This window comes from Salmo trutta, unplaced genomic scaffold, assembly GCF_901001165.1.
Source record: "Salmo trutta unplaced genomic scaffold, fSalTru1.1, whole genome shotgun sequence".
Taxonomy (NCBI): Eukaryota; Metazoa; Chordata; class Actinopteri; order Salmoniformes; family Salmonidae; genus Salmo; species Salmo trutta.
Genome location: NW_021822911.1, coordinates 3,055,363 through 3,080,950, shown reverse-complemented (window position 1 = coordinate 3,080,950; position 25,588 = coordinate 3,055,363). Strand labels below are relative to the sequence as shown.

Here is a 25,588-nt window from a genome sequence, read left to right as displayed (position 1 = left end):
GGGAACAGTCATGATGTAGTGAATGTTTTAATATGGGAACAGTCATGATGTAGTGAATGTTTTAATAATACTGATGGGAACAGCCAGGATGTAGTGAGTGTTTTAATATGGGAACAGTCAGGCTGTAGTGAATGTTTTAATATGGGAACAGTCATGATGTAGTGAATGTTTTAATAATACTGATGGGAACAGTCATGATGTAGTGAATGTTTTAATAATACTGATGGGAACAGTCATGATGTAGTGAGTGTTTTAATATGGGAACAGTCAGGCTGTAGTGAATGTTTTAATATGGGAACAGTCAGGATGTAGTGAATGTTTTAATAATACTGATGGGAACAGTCATGATGCAGTGAATGTTTTAATTATACTGATGGGAACAGTCATGATGTAGTGAGTGTTTTAATAATACTGATGGGAACAGTCATGATGTAGTGAATGTTTTAATATGGGAACAGTCATGATGTAGTGAATGTTTTAATATGGGAACAGTCATGATGTAGTGAATGTTTTAATAATACTGATGGGAACAGTCATGATGTAGTGAATGTTTTAATAATACTGATGGGAACAGCCATGATGTAGTGAATGTTTTAATAATACTGATGGGAACAGCCAGGATGTAGTGAATGTTTTAATATGGGAACAGTCATGATGTAGTGAATGTTTTAATAATACTGATGGGAACAGCCATGATGTAGTGAATGTTTTAATAATACTGATGGGAACAGTCATGATGTAGTGAATGTTTTAATATGGGAACAGCCATGATGTAGTGAATGTTTTATTATGGGAACAGTCATGATGTAGTGAATGTTTTAATATGGGAACAGTCATGATGTAGTGAATGTTTTAATATGGGAACAGTCATGATGTAGTGAATGTTTTAATAATACTGATGGGAACAGTGATGATGTAGTGAATGTTTTAATAATACTGATGGGAACAGTCATGATGTATTGAGTGTTTTAATATGGGAACAGTCATGATGTAGTGAATGTTTTAATATGGGAACAGTCATGATGTAGTGAATGTTTTAATATTGGAACAGTCATGATGTAGTGAATGTTTTAATAATACTGATGGGAACAGTCAGGATGTAGTGAATGTTTTAATATGGGAACAGTCATGATGTAGTGAATGTTTTAATAATACTGATGGGAACAGTCATGATGTAGTGAATGTTTTAATATGGGAACAGTCATGATGTAGTGAATGTTTTAATATTGGAACAGTCATGATGTAGTGAATGTTTTAATAATACTGATGGGAACAGCCATGATGTAGTGAATGTTTTAATAATACTGATGGGAACAGCCATGATGTAGTGAATGTTTTAATATGGGAACAGTCATGATGTAGTGAATGTTTTAATATGGGAACAGTCATGATGTAGTGAATGTTTTAATATGGGAACAGTCAGGATGTAGTGAATGTTTTAATATGGGAACAGCCATGATGTAGTGAATGTTTTAATATGGGAACAGTCATGATGTAGTGAATGTTTTAATATGGGAACAGTCATGATGTAGTGAATGTTTTAATATGGGAACAGTCATGATGTAGTGAGTGTTTTAATATGGGAACAGTCATGATGTAGTGAATGTTTTAATATGGGAACAGTCATGATGTAGTGAATGTTTTAATAATACTGATGGGAACAGTCATGATGTAGTGAATTTTTTAATAATTCTGATGGGAACAGTCATGATGTAGTGAATGTTTTAATATGGGAACAGTCAGGATGTAGTGAATGTTTTAATATGGGAACAGTCATGATGTAGTGAATGTTTTAATATGGGAACAGTCAGGATGTAGTGAATGTTTTAATATGGGAACAGTCATGATGTAGTGAATGTTTCATGTCAACAACGTAATCACATTTTCATATTAATTTAGCTTGATGAATACTAATTATCTAAATGAAACAAAACGACTAAATTCAAGAGGTTTCAAGTTTAGACTCAAGAAATGCTCATACCATACAATGCCTTCGGAAAGTATTCAGACCCCTTGACTTTTTACACATTTTGTTACGTTATTCTAAAATTGATTAAAATAGTTTTTTTCCTCTTCAATCTACACACAATACCCCATAATGAAAAAGCAAAAACTGGCTTTTAGAAATGTTTGCAAATGTATAAAAATAAAAAAATGGAAATAAGACATTTACATAAGTATTCAGACCCTTTACTCATTACTTTGTTTAACCTGGGAACAAAGCACATTTGGCAGAAATTACACCCTCCAGTCTTCTTGGGTATGACACAACAAGCTTGGCACACCTGTATTTGGGGAGTTTCTCCCATTCTTCTCTGCAGATCCTCTCAAGCTCTGTCAGGTTGGATGGGGAGCTTTGCTGCACAGCTATTTTAAGGTCTCTCCAGAGATGTTCGATCAGGTTTCAGTCCAGGCTGTGGCTAGGCCACTCAAGGACATTGAGACTTGTCCCGAAGCCACTCCTGCATTGTCTTGGCTCTGCGTTTAGGATCATTGTCCTGTTGAAGGGGAACCTTCGCCCCAGTCTGAGGTCCTGAGCACTCTGGAGCAGGTTTTCATCAATGATCTCTCTATACTTTGCTCCGTTCATCTTTCCCTCGATCTTGACAAGTCTCCCAGTCCCTGCCTCTGAAAAACATCCCCACAGCATGATGCTGCCACCACCATGCTTCACCGTAGGGATGGTGCCTGGTTTCCTCTAGACGTTACGCTTGGCATTCAGGCCAAAGAGTTTAACCTTGGTTCCATCAGACCAGACCATGTTTCTCATGGTCAGAGTCCTTTAGGTGCCTTTTGGCAAACTCCAAGCGGGCTGTCATGTGCCTTTTACTAAGGAGTGGCTTCCATCTGGCCACTCTAGCATAAAGGCCTGATTGGTTTGCCCTTCTGGAAGGTTCTCCTATCTACACAGAGGAACTCAGGGAGGTGACTTCTTGGTCACCTCCCAGACCAAGGCCCTTCTCCCCCGATTGCTCAGTTTGGCCAGACGACCAGCTCTAGGAAGAGTCTTGGTGGATCCAAACTTCTTCCATTTAAGAATGATGGAGGCCACCGTGTTCTTGGGGACCATCAATGCTGCAGAAATGTTTTGGTACCCTTCCCCAGATCCTGTCTTGGAAACCTACGGATAATTCCTTCGACTTCATGGCTTGGTTTTTGCTCGGACATGCACTGTCAACTGTGGGACCTTATATAGACAGGTGTGTGCCTTTCCAAATCATGTCCAATCAATTGAATTTAAAACAAGTGGACTCCAAATCAAGTTGTAGAAACATCTCAAGGACGATCAATGGAAACAGGATTCAACTGAGCTCAATTTCAAGTCTCATAGTAAAGGGTCTGAATACTTATGTAAATAAGGTTTCTGTTTTTAGTTTTTAATACATTTGCAAAAGTATCTAAAAACCTGTTATTGCCTTGTCATTGTGGGGTATTGTGATGTCATTATGGGGTATTGTGTGTAGATTGAGGAGTTAAAAAAACGACTTAATCCATTTTAGAATAAGGCTGTAACGTAACAACATGTGGAAAAGGGAATTTGAATACTTTCTGAATGCACTGTGTATACACACACACATATACAACAGTACTGGCTCTGGAGCAGCATGTGTACAAGCTGTGTCTGTTTGGATTCTGGAGTCGCAAGGGCAACAGGCCTGCCTGCTCCGCTTGGAGATGAGGAGGGATGAGCAGACAGGCCGAGTACAGACATTTAAAAAAAACACAAGAAGATCAAGATAGCAGTGGCAGCTGTACAGATAACTAATTCAAAGTGCTTTGACCTTTTCAAACAGGGCAGAAAGTTAACACTATATGATGCCCCGTCTCCTTACCAATTCAGCCACCTACTGAGATAACTAGCAAGTTAAACTTGGCGTTTATGCAGAATTATGAGTTTTTCATGCAGGATAAATATGTAAAACTCGTCAGAAAAATCTGTCTGCGTTTTGTACCTGTAGAGCTAAGATGCTTGTTATTGTGATTTCTGCTTCAGACTTTGTGGAGCTACTTGGTGCTGTTCTCCTGTAGACTATCAGCTAAAATGACAGATTCACTTTAAAACAAAACATTAGGAACGGTAGCTGGCTACATTCTTTCTATTATAAAAAGTTTAGAAATATGATGATGGCCATGCATCGTTTAAAAAAAAGACCTTGATTTTCATTGTAAACTAATTTACTTGTGTGGCTGCCAGCCAAATAGCGTTGAATTTCTGTTTGTCATCTGATGAAAATTAAGCTATTTTCTGGACAAATGTGTTGCACTAATGTATTTTCTGTGAAGGTAAAGCTTTAGTGACACTTAAGTGATCACGCTATTGAACCAAAAAAACACTGATGACTTTCATTATATAACGTGACCCCCGTCAATACACATCTGAACTCAGCTGCTCTCGCTTTCTGTTGTTATTTACAAACAAACACATGACTGGTTCAACTATTCTGGGGAACTACGGTTAGCTTCATAATGTAAAATAATGTGACAGGTGAAATGAAGATCGCCATCTGCTTTATCTCCTAATGTATTGCACAAGTTGACTACAGGTATTTACTGAAGTGGCTACAGATATTATAATGTATTGAAAAACCATCCCGTGGTGGCTATTTCCAAATACCCAGGTATACAGTCTTTATTGTATACCGCTAGGGCTTCTCTCCAGAGTGTATTCTCTTATGTTTGTTCAGGCTCCCAAACTGGGTAAAACTCTTTCCACACTGGGAGCAGTGGCAAGGGGTCTCTCCAGTGTGTGTTCTCTCGTGCCTTTTCAGGTACTTTAAACAACTAAAACTCTTTCCACACTGGGAGCAGTAATAGTAAGTCCTCTCCTGTCTTGTGTGTATTCTCTCATGCCCTTTGAGGGTCTGTGAATGGGTAAAACTCTTTCCACACTGGGAACATTGGAAATGTTTTTCTCCTGTGTGCGTCCTCTCATGTTCTTTTAGGTGCCCTAACCTGGTAAAACGCTTTCCGCAGTGGGAGCAGTGGTAAGGCTTCTCTCCCGTATGTATTCTTTCATGTAATTTCAAGGAACCTAAATGAGGAAAAACGGTTCCACACTCGGCGCAATGGTAAGGCTTCGCTCCAGAGTGTATTCTTTTGTGTATCTTCAGGGATGCTAAACGAGAGAAAGCCTTTCCACACTGAGAGCATTGGTAAGGGGTCTCTCCAGTGTGTGTTCTCTCATGCCGTTTTAGGTCCTTTAACCAAATAAAACGCTTTCCACACTGAGAGCAGTAGTAGTAAGTCCTCTCCTCTCTTGTGTGTATTCTCTCATGCCCTTTCAGGCATCCTAACTGGGCAAAACTGCTTCCACATTGGGAGCAGTGGTAAGGCTTCTCTCCTGTATGTATTCTTTTGTGTATCTTCAGGGACGCTAAACGAGAGAAAGCCTTTCCACACTGAGAGCATTGGTAAGGGGTCTCTCCAGTGTGTGTTCTCTCATGCCGTTTTAGATCCTTTAACCAACTAAAACGCTTTCCACACTGAGAGCAGTAGTAGTAAGTCCTCTCCTCTCTTGTGTGTATTCTCTCATGCCCTTTTAGGTTCCGTGAATACTCTTTCCACACTGGGAACATTGGAAAAGCTTTTCTCCTGTGTGTTTCCTCTCATGCTCTTTTAGGTTCCCTAACTTGATATAACACTTTCCACAGTGGGAGCAGTGGAAAGGCTTCTCTCCTGTATGTATTCTTTCGTGTATTTTTAGGAACCTTAAATGGGAAAAAACCTCTCCACACTTGGTGCATTGGTGAGGCTTCGCTCCAGAGTGTATTCTCTTATGTATGTTCAGGGTTCCTAACTGGGTAAAACTCTTTCCACATTGGGAGCAGTAGTAAGGCTTCTCTCCTGTATGTATTCTTTTATGTCTTTTCAGGGATGCTAAACGGGAAAAAACCTTTCCACACTGGGAGCAGTGGTGTCGTCTTGCTGTTTTGGACACCTCTGCCTCTGGTTCCTCTGAGTTTGGTCTCTCTCCTGCCAAAGACAAAGAGGGTATTTAGTTTAACAGAGAGATCAAAACTGATAACACGGTCTTCCTGTTAGGTTTTAAATCACAATCAGATCCTCAACCTGAGACAAATTTTCATCCTAAAACCTTTCATCCTTAAAAATAAACTTGGTTCAGTAAAGAGGCGCATGAACATCAAAACTGTGATTACATGTAGAAGCCAGACAACATAGTTTAAACGAAGCCTTTAAAACTGATAGATGAATCTTTCTCCAAGCAACCGGGGGAGAGTGAGAGGTCAGTTACATACAACAGTGAACCAATCTGTGAGTAAAGCAACGCTGAGACTCGAACCCAACAAGCCATGGATTCCCTCAGAGGAAAAAAGACAAAGAACAACTTGGAGATGCAAATGAGAGCAACAAACAGCTAAAGGATATCCAGGAAAGCATAGCTAAAATACTCTCAATGCTACAACACCAAAATACACAAACTGTAGCAATCTGTTGTTAAAAGGGTGGATTTGTTAGAAAGGAAAGTGGAATCTGTCAGATGTGCAGGGTGGGTGCGTGGACAAACAAGACAACAAAATTGTTATCACAATACCCCATAATGACATCACAATACCCCATAATCACATCACAATACCCCATCTGGAAACAATGGTGCAAACTTTAGAAGATGAGCTGGATCAGCTAGAAAACAGATTGAGACAAAACATGAGAATATTGTCCCTACCGGAAAATTAGGTAGAAAAAAGAGACCTTTCCAGTTCCTTTATCAAGCTGATATTGGAGGAGCTTGGCGTGGCTGTATCACCGGAGGATCTGGAGCAATGTAGATAACAATAGTCAAAGATGCCCAATGCCACTGAACCGACGTTAAGCAGAAAAACGCTAAATACCCTTAAGATGTGGAATTATCAGAACAAAGTCAACATTCTGAGAGCGGGGGGATCCGTTCAACTGTTGTTTTATTCTTATTTATATATAAGTTCATAGAAGCTTTTAAAATTGTAATTAAATCACATTGTTGTTTCTAATTACTGCTTTTCTCTTTTAAAATCATAACTGGTTTAGCATGTATTCCTTTTCTGAGAGCTGCGAGACATTTGCCAGGTTTATTTTCTTTACTTATCATAATATATGCCATTTAACAGACACTTATATCCAAAGCAACTTACAGTCATTATCTGATTAAATTGCTTTAGAAATGGGAACAAGACAGGGATGTCCCCTCTCCCCCTTCCTGTTTGCACATAACAGGTGTCAGTATTTTTAAACATGAATATAAACTACCTTTACTGATATACAGTACATGACCAATATTGAAAACTAAATGCCCCCCAGCTAAAAATATTTTCAGAATCCTCTAAAATCTCAGGACATAAAATTAGGACATAAAATTAACATGGAAAAAACTACATTTTTACATTTTAGTCATTTAGCAGACGCTCTTATCCAGAGCGACTTACAGTAGTGAATGCATACATTTCATACAATTTCATACATTTTTTTTCCTGTGCTGGCCCCCCGTGGGAATCAAACCCACAACCCTGGCGTTGCAAACACCATGCTCTACCAACTGAGCTACAGGGAAGGCACTGAGCTACAGTGCCTTCCCCAATAATGACAATAGGAATGACAATAGGAAAAATAAAGAATAACTGATGATCTACAGCCTAGATCTCCTTTAATATATACATATATATAACATGATAGCAGACCTAATAACTGATGATCTACAGTCTAGATCTCCTTTAATATATAAATATATATAACATTATAGCAGACCTAATAACTGATGATCTACAGTCTAGAGCTCCTTTAATATATAAATATATATAACATGATAGCAGACCTAATAACTGATGATCTACAATCTAGATCTCCTTTAATATACACTACCGGTCAAAAGTTTTAGAACACTAGGAAAGTTTTAGAACACTATAACACTAGAATATTTCTTAATGCGTTTGAGCCAATCAGTTGTGTTGTGACAAAGTAGGGTTGGTATACAGAAGATAGCCCTATTTGCTGAAAGACCAAGTCCATATTACGGCACAAACAGCTCAAATAAGCAAAGAGAAATGACAGTCCATCATTACATTCAGACATGAAGGTCAGTCAATCCGGAAAATGTCAAGAACTTTGAAAGTTTCTTCAAGTGCAGTCGCAAAAACCATCAAGCACTATGAAACTGGCCCTCATGAGGACTGCCACAGGAAAGGAAGACCCAGAGTTACCTCTGCTGCAGAGGATAAGTTCATTAGAGTTAACTGCGCCTCAGATTGCATCCCAAATATATGCTTCACAGAGTTCAAGTATCAGACACATCTCAACATCAACTGTTCAGAGGAGACTGTGTGAATCAGGCCTTCATGGTCGAATTGCTGCAAAGAAGCCACTACTAAAGGACACCAATAATAAGAAGAGACTTTCCTGGGCCAAGAAACACAAGAAATGGACATTAGACCAGGGAAATTTGTCCTTTAGTCTGTGAGTCCATATTTGAGATCTTTGATTCTAACTGCCGTGTCTTTGTGAGACGCAGAGTATGTGAACGGATGATCTCCGCGTGTGCGGTTCCCACCGTGAAACATGGAGGAGATGTGATGGTGTGGGGGTGCTTTGCTGGTGACACTGTCAGTGATTTATTTAGATTTCGAGGCACACTTAACCAGCATGGCTACCACAACATTCTGCAGCGATACGCCATCCCACCTGGTTTGTGCTTAGTGAACTATCATTTGTTTTTCAACAGGACAATGACCCAAAACACACCTCCAGGCTGTGTAATGGCTATTTGACCATGGAGAGTGGTGGAGTGCTGCATCAGTTGACCTGGCCTCCACAACCACCCGACCTCAACCCAATTGAGGTGGTTTGTGATGAGTTGGACCACAGAGTGAAGGAAAAGCAGCTAACAAGTGCTCAGCATATGTGGGAACTTCTTCAAGACTGTTGGAAAATCATTCCAGCTGAAGCTGGTTGAGAGAATGCCAAGAGTGTGCAAAGCTGTCATCAATGCAAAGGATGGCTACTTTGAAGAACCTAAAATATATTTTGATTTGTTTAACACTTTTTTGGTTACTACATGATTCCATATGTGTTATTTCATAGTTTTGATGTCTTCACTATTATTCTACAATTTAGAAAATAGTAAAATTAAAGAAAAACCCTTGAATGAGTAGTTGTGTCCAAACTTGTGACTGGTACTGTATAGTTAAATGCACTAAAGAGGAACAATGGGTACAGATTGAAGATGCACTCGCTCATCCACACAATAATTGTACGTATCTATTTTCAAAGGATAAAATATAGAACATTAACAGCTTCATACTTAAGAACACTAGAACAATGTGGAAGAACACTAGAACAATGTGGAAGAACACTAGAACAATGTGGAAGAACACTAGAACAATGTGGAAGAAAATTGAACGTTTCTACAAGAATCAATATGAATCCCTAAAAACACAACCTTCTGGAACAATCCATCTATAGCTTTCAGGATTCACCCATAAATTGTTCCACAGGGAAAACTAAAGGCATAGAAACCGGAAATGACTTGGCAACAGGAAATACATTTATTTCGGTGACAGAGCTATAGAGCAACTTTGGACTACAGTAGATACACTACATGACCATAAATATGTGGACACCTGCTTGTCGAACAACTTATTCCAGAATCATGGTCATTAAAATGGAGTTGGTCCCCCCTTTGCTGGTATAACAGCCTCCACTCTTCTGGGAAGGCTTTCCACTAAATGTTGGAACATTGCTGTGCTTCCATTCAGCCACAAGAGCATTAGTGAGGTCGGGCACTGATGTTGGGCGATTAGGCCTGGCTCGCAGTTGGCGTACCAATCCATCCCAAAGGTGTCCGATGGGTTGAGGTCGGGGCTCTGTGCAGGCCAGTCAAGTTCTTCTACACCGATCTCGACAAACCATTTCTTTATGGACCTCGCTTTGAGCACAGGGGCATTGTCATGCTGAAACAGGAAAGGGTCTTCCCCAAATTGTTGCCACAAAGTTGGAAGCACAGAATCGTCTAGAATGTCATTGTATGCTGTAGCGTTTACACCACTCCAGCTGACGCTTGGTATTGCGCATGGTGATCTTAGGCTTGTATGTGGCTGCAATGGTAACCCATTTCATTTAGATCCTGACAAAAAGTTATTGTGATGACATTGCTTCCAGAGGCAGTTTGGAACTCGGTAGCGAGTGTTGAAACCGAGGACAGACGATTTGTACTCGTTACGCGCTTCAGCACATGTTCTATGAGCTTGTGTGGCCCACCACTGAGCGGTTGTTGCTCCTAGATGTTAACACTTCACAATAACAGCACTTACAGTTGATTGGGGAAGCTCTAGCAAGGCAAAAATTCAACAAACGGACTTATTGGAATGGTGGCATCCTATGACGGTGCCACATTGAAAGTCACTGAGCGCTTCAGTAAGGCTATTCAACTGCCAATGTTTGTCTATGGAGATTACATGGCTGTGTGCTCGATTTTATACACCTGTCGGCAACAGGTGTGGCTGAAATAGCCGAATCCACTAATTTGAAGGGGTGTCCACATACACTATCTATACAAAAGTATGTCATGACTGTAAACAACTTGCTTTAACAATTCAACATTTGCTAAACAGCACCATGTTAGACTACTGCAGCCTCACTCTAGCAACGATATCAAAGTCCTTTTTGACAACGCCAAAATTAAAAGTGTGCGTCAAACGGTTTTCTTGGAATGATTTGTAGCCATGTCTCGACTATCTGTGCATGAGAGTCCATCCAACTCAGTTTCCCTACCAGAAAAAATACGTGATTCCGTAAAGTCAATTTGTGTACGCGATTTCAGGAAGAAACTGAAGAGCAGATGGACTGACCGCGTTTTGCGACTGTCTGCTCACTTGACCACAGTTAATATTGGCCTAGGAATTGCCCTCCTGTTTAATACAATGTAATTGCAGTATTGAATGAGGGCTAGTCCATTCTGTGAGACATCTAAGTTGTGATTTTGCTGCAAATCCATTGTTAAAGTTTTGTTGTTGGCCAGCTTGTTGATGGTATTCACATCTTACAGTGTAGCTTTATCAATTCCTACATTAAAAAACGGCATTTAAGCTCAGAACTTCAGTAGAATGCCGTTTTAAAACCACGCATCAGTTCAACAACTATTTTCAAGACAGGACTTACTGGTGTTCAGATCTTCTGTCTCCTCCTCCTCTTCCTCCTTCAATATGACAGTTCTCTCTCCTTCCTTCACTCCAAAAAAAGCATCATCTTTCTTTTCTTCTTTCAATGTAACAGCCTCACCCTCAACTTCTTTTTGTACTGTGACATCCTCTTCCTCCTCTTTCACGACCACGTTCAGCCACAGACCCTCTTCCTCCTCCTCTTTCACTAGAGCTTCTTTCTCCGTCCAGCAGACATCCTCTTCTTTAACAGGAGGAGAGTAACTTAGTGAGCTCATGGTCGGGAATGTTAGCCAGCTAACCTAGCTAGTTAGCGACTAGCCTAGTGATAGGCTAATTTATCAAGACAGCTACAGTTACCTGACTAAACGGAAATATGACATTAAATAGAGAAAATAGTTATAAGCCAGAATTATGTTTAAAATACAGTGACAAATATACACCGAAGCAGTCTGAACAGCTTGAATGATTCGGCTAGGAAGCTACCGAGGTGTCTGACTAGATGTTGTTGAAGAAGTGTTCCGTCCACTAGATTATACGTCACGCTGAAAGCATCGCCTGAAAGACGCACATCTCCGTCTGTTGACTGGAGGGAAACGCAGATAAATGTTGATTTTATTTCCAGACAAAAAGTGCATTTTTACATTTATTTCATTAAATAATAATATAATAGTCAGACAACTGCAGATTTGTAATAAGTAATAATAACCTACTTCCACATTCTACCAACACAACAGATGTTTCTACTACAGTGAATATTAACCAATGAGGTGGGTCTTTCCACATTCTACCAACCCAACAGATGGTAATACTACAGTGAATATTAACTAATGAGGTGGGTCTTTCCACATTCTACCAACCCAACAGATGGTAATACTACAGTGAATATTAACCAATGAGGTGGGTCTTTCCACATTCTACCAACCCAACAGATGGTAATACTACAGTGAATATTAACCAATGAGGTGGGTCTTTCCACATTCTACCAACCCAACAGATGTTTCTACTACAGTGAATATTAACCAATGAGGTGGGTCTTTCCACATTCTACCAACCCAACAGATGTTTCTACTACAGTGAATATTAACCAATGAGGTGGGTCTTTCCACATTCTACCAACCCAACAGATGTTTCTACTACAGTGAATATTAACCAATGAGGTGGGTCTTTCCACATTCTACCAACCCAACAGATGTTTCTACTACAGTGAATATTAACCAATGAGGTGGGTCTTTACACATTCTTCCAACCCAACAGATGGTAATACTACAGTGAATATTAACCAATGGGGTGGGTCTTTACACATTCTACCAACACAACAGATGTTAATACTACAGTGAATATTAACCAATGAGGTGGGTCTTTCCACATTCTACCAACACAACAGATGTTTCTACTACAGTGAATATTAACCAATGAGGTGGGTCTTTACACATTCTACCAACCTAACAGATGTTTCTATTACAGTGAATATTAACCAATGAGGTGGGTCTTTCCACATTCTACCAACCCAACAGATGGTAATACTACAGTGAATATTAACCAATGAGGTGGGTCTTTCCACATTCTACCAACACAACAAATGTTTCCACTACAGTGAATATTAACCAATGAGGTGGGTCTTTCCACATTCTACCAACACAACAGATGTTTCTACTACAGTGAATATTAACCAATGAGGTGGGTCTTTCCACATTCTACCAACCCAACAGATGTTTCTACTACAGTGAATATTAACCAATGAGGTGGGTCTTTACACATTCTACCAACCCAACAGATGTTTCCACTACAGTGAATATTAACCAATGAGGTGGGTCTTTCCACATTCTACCAACCCAACAGATGTTTCTACTACAGTGAATATTAACCAATGAGGTGGGTCTTTCCACATTCTACCAACACAACAGATGTTTCTACTACAGTGAATATTAACCAATGAGGTGGGTCTTTCCACATTCTACCAACACAACAGATGGTAATACTATGAAGCAACGCTTTCAGGTTAATAAAAGTTTAATTCCCAAATAGCCTCTACAGGTTTGGTCATTATCAGATATTGGAGCGTTGAAAGATGATGCACAACAACGGTTTCTTCCAGGAAACCACGACTCCAATAACCACCACAGTCAAAATAACTGTAAAGTACTTCACTATCGAAACAACTACCGCTATAATCAACCTGTTCGCAATACATGGGTATTGGGATCTAACCTCATTGATCTGTCAGTAAGCTATGTCTACATGGGTATTGGGATCTAACCTCATTGATCTGTCAGTAAGCTATGTCTACATGGGTATTGGGATCCAACCTCATTGATCTGTCAGTAAGCTATGTCTACATGGGTATTGGGATCTGACCTCATTGATCTGTCAGTAAGCTATGTCTACATGGGTATTGGGATCTAACCTCATTGATCTGTCAGTAAGCTATGTCTACATGGGTATTGGGATCTGACCTCATTGATCTGTCAGTAAGCTATGTTTACATGGGTATTGGGATCTGACCTCATTGATCTGTCAGTAAGCTATGTTTACATGGGTATTGGGATCTGACTTCATTGATCTGTCAGTAAGCTATGTTTACATGGGTATTGGGATCTGACCTCATTGATCTGTCAGTAAGCTATGTTTACATGGTATTGGGATCCAACCTCATTGATCTGTCAGTAAGCTATGTTTACATGGGTATTGGGATCTGACCTCATTGATCTGTCAGTAAGCTATGTTTACATGGGTATTGGGATCTAACCTCATTGATCTGTCAGTAAGCTATGTCTACATGGGTATTGGGATCTGACCTCATTGATCTGTCAGTAAACTATGTCTACATGGGTATTGGGATCTGACCTCATTGATCTGTCAGTAAGCTATGTTTACATGGGTATTGGGATCTGACCTCATTGATCTGTCAGTAAGCTATGTTTACATGGGTATTGGGATCTAACCTCATTGATCTGTCAGTAAGCTATGTCTACATGGGTATTGGGATCTGACCTCATTGATCTGTCAGTAAGCTATGTCTACATGGGTATTGGGATCTGACCTCATTGATCTGTCAGTAAGCTATGTCTACATGGGTATTGGGATCTAACCTCATTGATCTGTAGAGCCTCTAGCCCTGCTCATTACACCTTATCCAACCTCTCAGTTCCTCCACCCACACATGCTATGACATCTTCTGGTTTCAATGATGTTTCTAGAGACAATATCTCTCTCATAATCACTAAATGCCTAGGTTTACCTCCTCTGTACTCACATCCCACCATACCTTTGTCTGTACATTATACCTTGAAGCTATTTTATCGCCCCCAGAAACCTGCTCCTTTTTCTCTCTATTCTGGACGTCACAGACGTCCAATTCTTATAGCTTTTAGCCGTACCCTCATACTTATTCTTCTCTGCTCCTCTGGGGATGTAGAAGTGAATCCAGGCCCTGCAATGCCTGGCTCCACTCCTACTCCCCAGGCGCTCTCTTTTGATGACTTCTGTAACCGTAATAGCCTTGGTTTCATGCATGTTAACATTAGAAGCCTCCTCCCTAAGTTTGTTTTATTCACTGCTTTAGCACACTCTGCCAACCCGGATGTCCTAGCTGTGTCTGAATCTTGGCTTAGGAAGTCCACCAAAAACTGTGAAATCTTCATCCCTAACTACAACGTTTTCAGACAAGATAGAACGACCAAAGGGGGCGGTGTTGCAATCTACTGCAGAGAGAGCCTGCAGAGTTCTGTCCTGCTATCCAGGTCTGTACCCAAACAATTTGAACTTCTACTTCTAAAAATCCATCTCTCCAAAAACAAGTCTCTCACCGTTGCCGCCTGCTATAGACCCCCCTCGGCCCCTAGCTGTGCTCTGGACACCATATGTGAACTGATTGCCCCCCATCTATCTTCAGAGCTCGTGCTACTAGGCGACCTAAACTGGGACATGCTTAACACCCCAGCCATTCTACAATCCAAGCTTGATGCCCTCAATCTCACACAAATTATTAATGAACCCACCAGGTACAACCCCAAAGCCGCAAACACTGGCACCCTCATAGATATCATCCTAACCAATGTGCCCTCTAATTACACCTCTGCTGTTTTCAACCAAGATCTCAGCGATCACTGCCTCATTGCCTGCACCCGTAATGGGTCAGCGGTCAAACGACCTCCACTCATCACTGTCAAACGCTCCCTGAAACATTTCAACGAGCAAGCCTTTCTAATCGACCTGGCCCTGGTATCCTGGAAGGATATTGACCTCATCCCGTCAGTAGAGGATGCCTGGTTATTTTTTTTAAATGCCTTCCTCTCCATCTTAAATAAGCATGCCCCTTTCAAGAAATTTAGAACCAGGAACAGATATAGCCCTTGGTTCTCCCCAGACCTGACTGCCCTTAACCAACACAAAAATATCCTGTGGCGTTCTGCATTAGCATCGAACTGCCCCCACGATATGCAACTTTTTAGGGAAGTTAGAAACCAATACACACAGGCAGTTAGAAACGCCAAGGCTAGCTTTTTCAAACAGAAATTTGCTTCGTGCAACTCCAACTCTAAAAAGTTCTGGGACATTGTAAAGTCCATGGAGAATAAGAACACCTCCTCCCAACTGCCCACTGCACTGAGGATAGGAAACTCTGTCACCACCGATAAGCCCACTACAATTGAGAATTTCAATAAGCATTTTTCTACGGCTGGCCATGCTTTCCACCTAACTACCCCTACTGCATTCAACAGCACTGCACCCCCCACAGCTACTCGCCCAAGCCTCCCCCATTTCTCCTTCTCCCAAATCCATTCAGCTGATGTTCTGAAAAAGCTGCAAAATCTGGACCCCTACAAATCAGCTGGGCTTGACAATCTGGACCCTTTCTTTCTAAAATTATCTGCCGAAATTATTGCAACCCCTATTACTAGCCTGTTCAGCCTCTCTTTCGTGTCGTCTGAGATTCCCATAGATTGGAAAGCAGCTGCTGTCATCCCCCTCTTCAAAGGAGGTGACACTCTTGACCCAAGTTGCTACAGACCTATATCCATCCTACCCTGCCTTTCTAAGGTCTTCGAAAGCCAAGTCAACAAACAGATTACCGACTATTTTGAATCCCACCGCACCCTCTCCGCTATGCAATCTGGTTTCAGAGCTGGTCATGGGTGCACCTCAGCCACGCTCAAGGTCCTAAACGACATCGTAACCGCCATCGATAAGAAACAATACTGTGCTGCCGTATTCATTGACCTGGCCAAAGCTTTTGACTCTGTTAATCACCACATCCTCATCGGCAGACTTAGTAGCCTTGGTTTCTCAAACGATTGCGTCGCCTGGTTCACCAACTACTTCTCTGACAGAGTTCAGTGTGTGAAATCGGAGGGCCTGTTGTCTGGACCTCTGGCAGTCTCTATGGGGGTACCACAGGGTTCAATTCTTGGGCCAACTCTTTTCTCTGTATACATAAATGATGTCGCTCTTGCTGCTGGTGAATCTCTGATCCACCTCTACGCAGACGACACCATTCTGTATACTTCTGGCCCTTCTTTGGACACTGTGTTAACAACCCTCCAGACGAGCTTCAATGCCATTCAACTCTCCTTCCGTGGTCTCCAACTGCTCCTAAACACAAGTAAAACTAAATGCATGCTCTTCAACCGATCGCTGCCTGCACCTGCCCGCCCATCCAGCATAACTTCTCTGGACGGTTCTAACTTAGAATTTGTGGACAACTACAAATACCTAGGTGTCTGGTTAGACTGTAAACTCTCCTTCCAGACTCACATCAATCATCTCCAATCCAAAGTGAAATCTAGAATTGGCTTCCTATTTCGCAACAAAGCATCCTTCACTCATGCTGCCAAACATACCCTCGTAAAACTGACCATCCTACCAATCCTCGACTTCGGCGATGTCATTTACAAAATAGCCTCCAATACCCTACTCAACAAGCTGGATGCAGTCTATCACAGTGCCATCCGTTTTGTCACCAAAGCCCCATATACAACCCACCACTGCGACCTATATGCCATCGTTGGCTGGCCTTCACTTCATCATCGTCGCCAAACACATTGGCTCCAGGTCATCTACAAGACCCTGCTAGGTAAAGTCCCCCCTTATCTCCGCTCACTGGTCACCATAGCAGCACCCACCTGTAGCACGCGCTCCAGCAGGTATATCTCTCTGGTCACCCCTAAAGCCAACTCCTCCTTTGGTCGTCTCTCCTTCCAGTTCTCAGCTGCCAATGATTGGAACGAACTACAAAAATCTCTAAAACTGGAAACACTTATCTCCCTCAATTGCTTTAAGCACCAGCTGTCAGAGCAGCTCACAGATCTCTGCACCTGTACATAGCCCATCTTTAATTGAGCCCAAACTACTACCTTTTCCCCTACTGTATTTATTTATTTTATTTATTTTGCTCCTTTGCACCATATTATTTATATTTTAACTTTTAACTTTCTTCAAACTACAAATCTACCATTCCAGTGTTTTTTTCTTGCCATACTTTATTTACTTTGCCACCATGGCATTTTTTTGCCTTTACCTCCATTATCTCACATCATTTGCTCACATTGTATATAGTCTTATTTTTTTCTACTGCATCATTGATTGTATGTTGTTTTACTCCATGTGTAACTCTGTGTTTTTGTATGTTGTCGAACTGCTTTGCTTTATCTTGGCCAGGTCGCAATTGTAAATGAGAACTTGTTCTCAACTTGCCTACCTGGTTAAATAAAGGTGAAATAAATAAATAAATAAAAACATCAGAGAACACACACAGGAGAGAAATCTCCTAGCTGTGATCAATGTGGGAAGAGAGACTCTGATAAAAGATCTCTGATTAAACATCAGAAAATACATGAAGGAGTTGTTTCATGATATCAATGAATTAATGTCACAATGTAGAATGTTTTAACATTGTAGTAGGAGTATTTTAATGATGTCACAATGTAGAACCCTAAACGTTTGTCCCCTGTTCTATTGATTTCAACATGATATGGATATTAGCCTCAGGGGGAAAATCCAGGCTCTGAAATGGAAGAGTTACTATTTATGTGATTTAACAAAAAGTGACTAACAAAAAAAGAGTTGTGTTACACTTACCACATTGGTGACCCACTGGAATCAAAATGCAACACTTCAAAATGTAGTAATCTGTTTTCTACAAAGGTTCCTCTAACCAGTGATGTTCACATTATTCCCAGATTCCATGTGGTTTTTGAGCTGTTACTTTAACAGGACGTGCAACCTCATCTCCCTTCTGTCACACAATTGATTTCAACATGATATCGATGAGTTATGACAAATAAGTGTTGTGTTCCTTTGTTTAGCGACCCCTACATTTAAATGCATCACTCCAAAATGTAGCTGACTGTCTTCTGCAGGTTGTCCTCTAACCAGTGAGGTGAAAGATATCTCCCATTTCCATGTGTTTTTTTAGTTGTGTTAGTTTCAACAGCACGCACAACCTGATTTCCCCCCTAATCGATATCACAGATTTATTGCTACTTATCAAAACAACAGCGTTTTTGGTGTTTGTGCAATTTATAAGGTGCTTGTTTTAAAAAATACAAGTAATATGATTATTGTGGCAGATGTTTGTGTACATAGCACATTTTATGTTTAGGTTTTCAATATATCACAAACTGTTTCTGCATATTGGTTATTGATTTAGACACGTTAAAACTGTGTTTTGACATTGGGGCTATCCCACCTAGCAAAATGTCATTGAAAAGCCCTTGAAAATAAGACATGCAATCAAATATTTCATGTAACATTTAGTAATGAAAATTATTCATGCAACCAACTGACAATTTTTTGGTACAATTATATTGACATTGTTGCCCTGCTTTTAGAATGTCTGGGTACATTCTCAGATGTGCCAACCCAAATGTACTAGAGCAGGACATTGGGGACTGGGCCCCGATCCAACAACATACCTATCTAGTGAACCCTGAAAAGAGAGAGAAGCTCCGCAGTGAGGTGGAAAGTTACCACAGATATTGCAGGAGTTTCCTCTTGAAATCAGACATGTCCGTGGTGAGGACAACTTGGTTGCTGATTGTCTCAAAAAGATTTGTCAAAAAGATTTGTGTTTTGCGTTTAGCCAGTGCGTTGCCATGGATCACAATTTATTTTGACTGCACGTTTTTCTGTATTGGTGATGAGTTTAGTTTGGGCTCGTTCCAAGGGGATGAGAGTTCTAGAAGCTAGTGAGTTTTAGGAAGACGAGAGTTCTAGAAGCTGGTGAGTTTTAGGATTCTATAGTAAGTGAACCAAGGTGGGGGATTCTATAGAAAGAAAAAGGTGAAAAAATACTATTGTATATTATTATTATTATTTAAAAGTACGTGTTTTTTCTTGTTTTTAATTGTTGACATCCAGTAGACACCATGTTTATATTGGTGAAGGTGAAGCATTGTAGTTGATTATAATGTGAAATGGAAGTTGTTTTCTGTTGGTGGTGAACAAACTTGTCCAACGAAAATATAGGATATATTTGTTGTCTTAAAGGGGAAGGTGTTACAGGCTTTGGTTTTTCCATTTATGTTTTGAGGTTGGACTTTAGCACGTCTAGCTCGTTAGCACTGATTGGTGTCACCTCGTTAGTCAGAATGTGTTACACATGTGCCTGCTTGTCCATCTCGTTATGGTTGAATATTGCATCCAATTGTTAATATTTTAATCAATGGATTTTCCTTGGAATGTTCCGTAGTCTTTCAGTTGTGTAGTAAATATCCGTTTATTTTCATTGTTTTTTCCTGTGAAGCCATTGCGTTGCATCCATGTCTGAAAAGTGCTGTATAAATAAAGCTTGATTTGATTTGAGAATATTGCAAAACAAAGGAACCCAATGATTGACAATCAACAGACTTCATTATTTTTAAATTTTATTTAACCTTTATTTAATTAGGCAAGTCGGTTAACCTCTAGAGGACCCCTTCCCGCTCTGATCCCGCTAACAGGATTTATTGACAAGATACCATGGCGGGAAATTCAAAACTGCAAGAATCTAATCATTACAATTTCTCAAACAATCAACTATTTTTCACCATTTGAAAGATAAACATCTCCTAAATCCAACCACATTGTCCGATTTCAAAGAGGCTTTACGGCGAAGCATAAAGTTAGGTTATGTTAGGAGAGTACATTGAAAATAGCTGTGTGTAATGTTTTGTCAATTCAAAGACAGGCGTCACCAAAAGCAGAAAACCAGCTAAAATTATGCACTAACCTTTGACAATCTTCATCAGATGACACTCCTAGGACATTATGTTATACAATACATGCATTTTTTGTTCCATCAAGTTCATATTTATATCCAAAAACAGCATTTTACAGTGGCGGTGAAATTCAGAATTTTTTTTCCCTCAAATGCTTCCGGTGAATCAGCGTTACAAAATTACTATTCGAAAACGTTGGTAAATTATAATATTGTCATTCAAAGAATTATAGATTAACATCTCATAAATGCTACCGCATTGCCAGATTTCAAAATAACTTTACTGGGAAATCACACTTTGCAATAAACGGGGTGCTATGCTAAGAACAATAGGCTAGGATATACAGGTTAGCACCATCTTGGAACCATCTAATATCAATAATACTATTGTAAATAATCCCTTACCTTTGATTATCTTCATCAGAAGGAACTTCCAGGAATCCCAGATCCACAACAAATGTGGTTTCTTTCGACAAAGTTCATAATTTATGTCCAAATATCTCCAAGTTGTTCCATGTTGTTAGCGCGTTCAGTAGGCTCCTCAAAATGTAGGGGGGGAGTCACGACGAAAAGTTAAAAAAAATCTATTTACGTTCGTTCAAACATGTCAAACGTTGTTTAGCATCAATCTTTAGGGCCATTTTTAACGTGAAACATCAGTAATATTTCAACCTGACCTCTCCTGTGTCTTGAAAAACGTTTTGAAAAATTTCTTGCCTCACATGAACGCGCATGTGCGCACAATAATGAAGTGACGACATCCCAGGGACGTCAACTTCCCTTCCTTGTCATCCGGTCTCTGTTCATCATAGACGCTTCAAACAACTTTATAAAGATCGTTGACATCTAGTGGAAGCCGTAGGAAGTGCAAAATGAATCCTTTGTCACTGTGTGATCTATTAGCAATGACTCGAAAATAGTACAGCCACAAAATTCTCATTTCCTGCTTGTATTCTTCTCAGGTTTTTGCCTGCCATATGAGTTTTGTTATACTTACAGACACCATTCAAACAGTTTTAGAAAATTCAGTGTTTTCTATCCAAATATGTTAATAATATGCATATCCTAGCTTCTGAGTTGGTGTAGGAGGCAGTTAGAAATGGGCGCATATTTTTTTCTAAATTCTCAATACTGCCCCCTAGCCCCAACAGAACAAATTCTTATTTACAATGATTGCCTACCAGGGAACAGTGGGTTAACTGCCTTGTTCAGGGGCAGAACAACATAAACTGCTTAAAAAAATAAAGGGAACACTAAAATAACACGTCCTAGATCTGAATGAATGAAATAATCTTATCAAATACTTTTTTCTTTACATAGTTGAATGTGCTGACAACAAAATCACACACAAATAATCAATGGAAATCCAATTTATCAACCCATGGAGGTCTGGATTTGGAGTCACACTCAAAATTAAAGTGGAAAACCACACTACAGGCTGATCCAACTTTGATGTGATGTCCTTAAAACAAGTCAAAATGAGGCTCAGTAGTGTGTGTGGCCTCCACGTGTCTGTATGACCTCCCTACAACGCCTGGGCATGCTCCTGATGAGGTGGCGGATGGTCTCCTGAGGGATCTCCTCCCAGACCTGGACTAAAGCATCCGCCAACTCCTGGACAGTCTGTGGTGCAACGTGGCGTTGGTGGATGGAGCGAGACATGATGTCCCAGATGTGCTCAATTGGATTCAGGTCTGGGGAACGGGCGGGCCAGTGCATAGCATCAATGCCTTCCTCTTGCAGGAACTGCTGACACACTCCAGCCACATGAGGTCTAGCATTGTCTTGCATTAGGAGGAACCCAGGGCCAACCGCACTAGCATATGGTCTCACAAGGGGTCTGAGGATCTCATCTCGGTACCTAATGGCAGTCAGGCTACCTCTGGCAAGCACATGGAGTGCTGTGCGGCCCCCCAAAGAAATGCCACCCCACACCATGACTGACCCACCGCCAAACCGGTCATGCTGGAGGATGTTGCATGCAGCAGAACGTTCTCCACGGCGTCTCCAGACTCTGTCACGTCTGTCACGTGCTCAGTGTGAACCTGCTTTCATCTGTGAAGAGCACAGGGTGCCAGTGGCGAATTTGCCAATCTTGGTGTTCTCTGGCAAATGCCCAACGTCCTGCACGGTGTTGGGCTGTAAGCACAACCCCCACCTGTGGACGTTGGGCCCTCATACCACCCTCATGGAGTCTGTTTCTGACCGTTTGAGCAGACACATGCACATGTGGCCTGCTGGAGGTCCTTTTGCAGGGCTCTGGCAGTGCTCCTCCTGCTCCTCCTTGCACATAGGCGGAGGTAGCGGTCTTGCTGCTGGGTTGTTGCCCTCCTACGGCCTCCTCCACGTCTCCTGATGTACTGGCCTGTCTCCTGGTAGCGCCTCCATGCTCTGGACACTACGCTGACAGACACAGCAAACCTTCTTGCCACAGCTCGCATTGATGTGCCATCCTGGATGAGCTGCACTACCTGAGCCACTTGTGTGGGTTGTAGACTCCATCTCATGCTACCACTAGAGTGAAAGCACCGCCAGCATTCAAAAGTGACCAAAACATCAGCCAGGAAGCATAGGAACTGAGAAGTGGTCTGTGGTCCCCACCTGCAGAACCACTCCTTTATTGGGGGTGTCTTGCTAATTGCCTATAATTTCCACCTATTGTCTATTCCATTTGCACAACAGCATGTGAAATGTATTGTCAATCAGTGTTGCTTCCTAAGTGGACTGTTTGATTTCACAGAAGTGTGATTGACTTGGAGTTGCATTGTGTTGTTTAAGTGTTCCCTTTATTTATTTTGAGCAGTGTATTTTTACCTTGTCAGCTCTAACCACTAGGCTACCTGCCGCCCTCTTGCATAACCAATGAGCACATATCTTAGTATGAAAAACAGTATCAATTCAGTATATCTTCCACTATGTCAAAACAGTATGACTTTTCAACCAACCCAGTGCATTTGTTGAAACTGAAAAGTTTTGAAGTCAACAATACGTCAAAGGATTCAACTACTGGAAACTGAAACAAACAATTGGATCAAACAGATCAATCCCACTGGACATTAGGTTTCATTCAGACCCTGCAGGGTTTAGATTAAGCCAGAACTAGTTAAACTAGGACATTTAAGTAGCTTTCGTGATCGTGTCTTAAATTTGGCTTAGTTAGTCGGAGACTGGAGTCAGGTAAGTAAGCCTAAATGAGAACACCTGGGTTAATCCTAATTAGGTGCAGTATGAACACCCGGGTTAATCCTGATTAGTTTCAGTATGAACACCTGGGTTAATCCTGATTAGGTTCAATATGAACACCTGGGTTAATCCTGACTAGGTTCAGTATGAACACCTGGGTTAATCCTGATTAGGTTCAGTATGAACACCTGGGTTAAGCCTGATTTAGGTTCAGTATGAACACCTGGGTTAATCCTGATTAGGTTCAGTATGAACACCTGGGTTAATCCTGATTAGGTTCAGCATGAACACCTGGGTTAAGCCTGATTAGGTGCAGTATGAACACCTGGGTTAATCCTGATTAGGTGCAGTATGAACACCTGGGTTAATCCTGATTAGGTTCAGTATGAACACCTGGGTTAAGCCTGATTAGGTTCAGTATGAACACCTGGGTTAATCCTGACTAGGTTCAGTATGAACACCTGGGTTAAGCCTGATTTAGGTTCAGTATGAACACCTGGGTTAATCCTGATTAGGTTCAGTATGAACACCTGGGTTAATCCTGATAAGGTTCAGTATGAACACCTGGGTTAATCCTGATTAGGTTCAGTATGAACACCTGGGTTAATCCTGATTAGGTGCAGTATGAACACCTGGGTTAATCCTGATTAGGTTCAGTATGAACACCTGGGTTAATCCTGATTAGGTTCAGTATGAACACCTGGGTTAATCCTGATTAGGTTCAGTATGAACACCTGGGTTAATCCTGATTAGGTTCGGTATGAACACCTGGGTTAATCCTGATTAGGTTCAGTATGAACACCTGGGTTAATCCTGATTAGGTTCAGTATGAACACCTGGGTTAATCCTGATTAGGTTCAGTATGAACACCTGGGTTAATCCTGATTAGGTTCAGTATGAACACCTGGGTTAATGCTGATTAGGTTCAGTATGAACACCTGGGTTAATCCTGATTAGGTTCAGTCTGAGCACCTGGGTTAATCCTGATTAGGTTCAGTATGAACACATGCTGTTGGTCTAGTGGTGCTCATTAAAACCCGGAATAGAAAACACCAAAACTGGTGTGAATCTGGAGACGAAACAACGGCAGAGGCAAAAATAATTTAGTGTGTATGAAAAAACACTCCAAAACAAACGTTGTCAAACCATCCAGTTATTGAAGGTAAAAACCACACTGCTGCTACTGAGCAGTAGAACAAGCGGGTTGGGCTGCAATTTGCAGTGAATTCAATTGAAATGTAACCACAAGAAGAGTACAACAACTAGAGGTGAGATATCTGCATTATTATCAGGATTACAAGAAGAAACAACAACTAGAGGTGAGATATCTGCATTATTATCAGGATTACAAGAAACAACAACTAGAGGCGAGATATCTGCATTATTATCAGGATTACAAGAAGAAACAACAACCAGAGGTGAGATATCTGCATTATTATCAGGATTACAGGAAGAAACAACAACTAGAGGTGAGATATCTGCATTATTATCAGGATTACAAGAAGAAACAACAACTAGAGGCGAGATATCTGCATTATTATCAGGATTTCACATTTCTCAAATTCATATTTTTGTGACATCACTTTTATTATTAAATTATATCTGCCTTTTATAGACTCTGTGGAAGAACCTTAAACTGGCTTTAAAAAGAGAGAAAGCAGAGATCAGAAGAGAGAGATTTACTACTGGTGGTGGACCACCAAAACAAGACAACACTGATGAATTGAGTGACTTCCTGTCAGGAATAATAGAGCAGCAGCAACCTCTGGATGGTATACCAGATGATGACCAACCTCTGGATGGTATACCAGATGATGACCAACCTCTGGATGGTATACCAGACGATGACCAACTTCTGGATGGTATACCAGACGATGACCAACCTCTGGATGGTATACCAGACGATGACCAACCTCTGGATGGTATACCAGACGATGACCAACCTCTGGATGGTATACCAGACGATGACCAACCTCTGGATAGTATACCAGATGATGACCGACCTCTGGATGGTATACCAGATGATGACCGACCTCTGTATGGTATACCAGATGATGACCGA

The 25,588-nt window shown here is 40.9% G+C and overlaps 1 protein-coding gene and 1 long non-coding RNA gene across 2 annotated transcripts in view; one reads left to right on the top strand and one right to left on the bottom strand.

Moving 5' to 3' along the window:
- The window catches only part of LOC115186769 (tripartite motif-containing protein 16-like), a 452,306-nt gene that overhangs the window by 360,473 nt on the left and 66,245 nt on the right, over nt 1-25,588 (top strand). The window lies entirely within an intron of this gene.
- LOC115186778 (uncharacterized) overlaps nt 5,862-25,588 on the bottom strand; it is a 114,947-nt gene continuing 95,220 nt past the window's right edge. The window contains exon 2 of the long non-coding RNA XR_003875905.1: nt 5,862-5,973. This is a non-coding gene — a long non-coding RNA (uncharacterized LOC115186778). The remainder of the gene's footprint in view (nt 5,974-25,588) is intronic.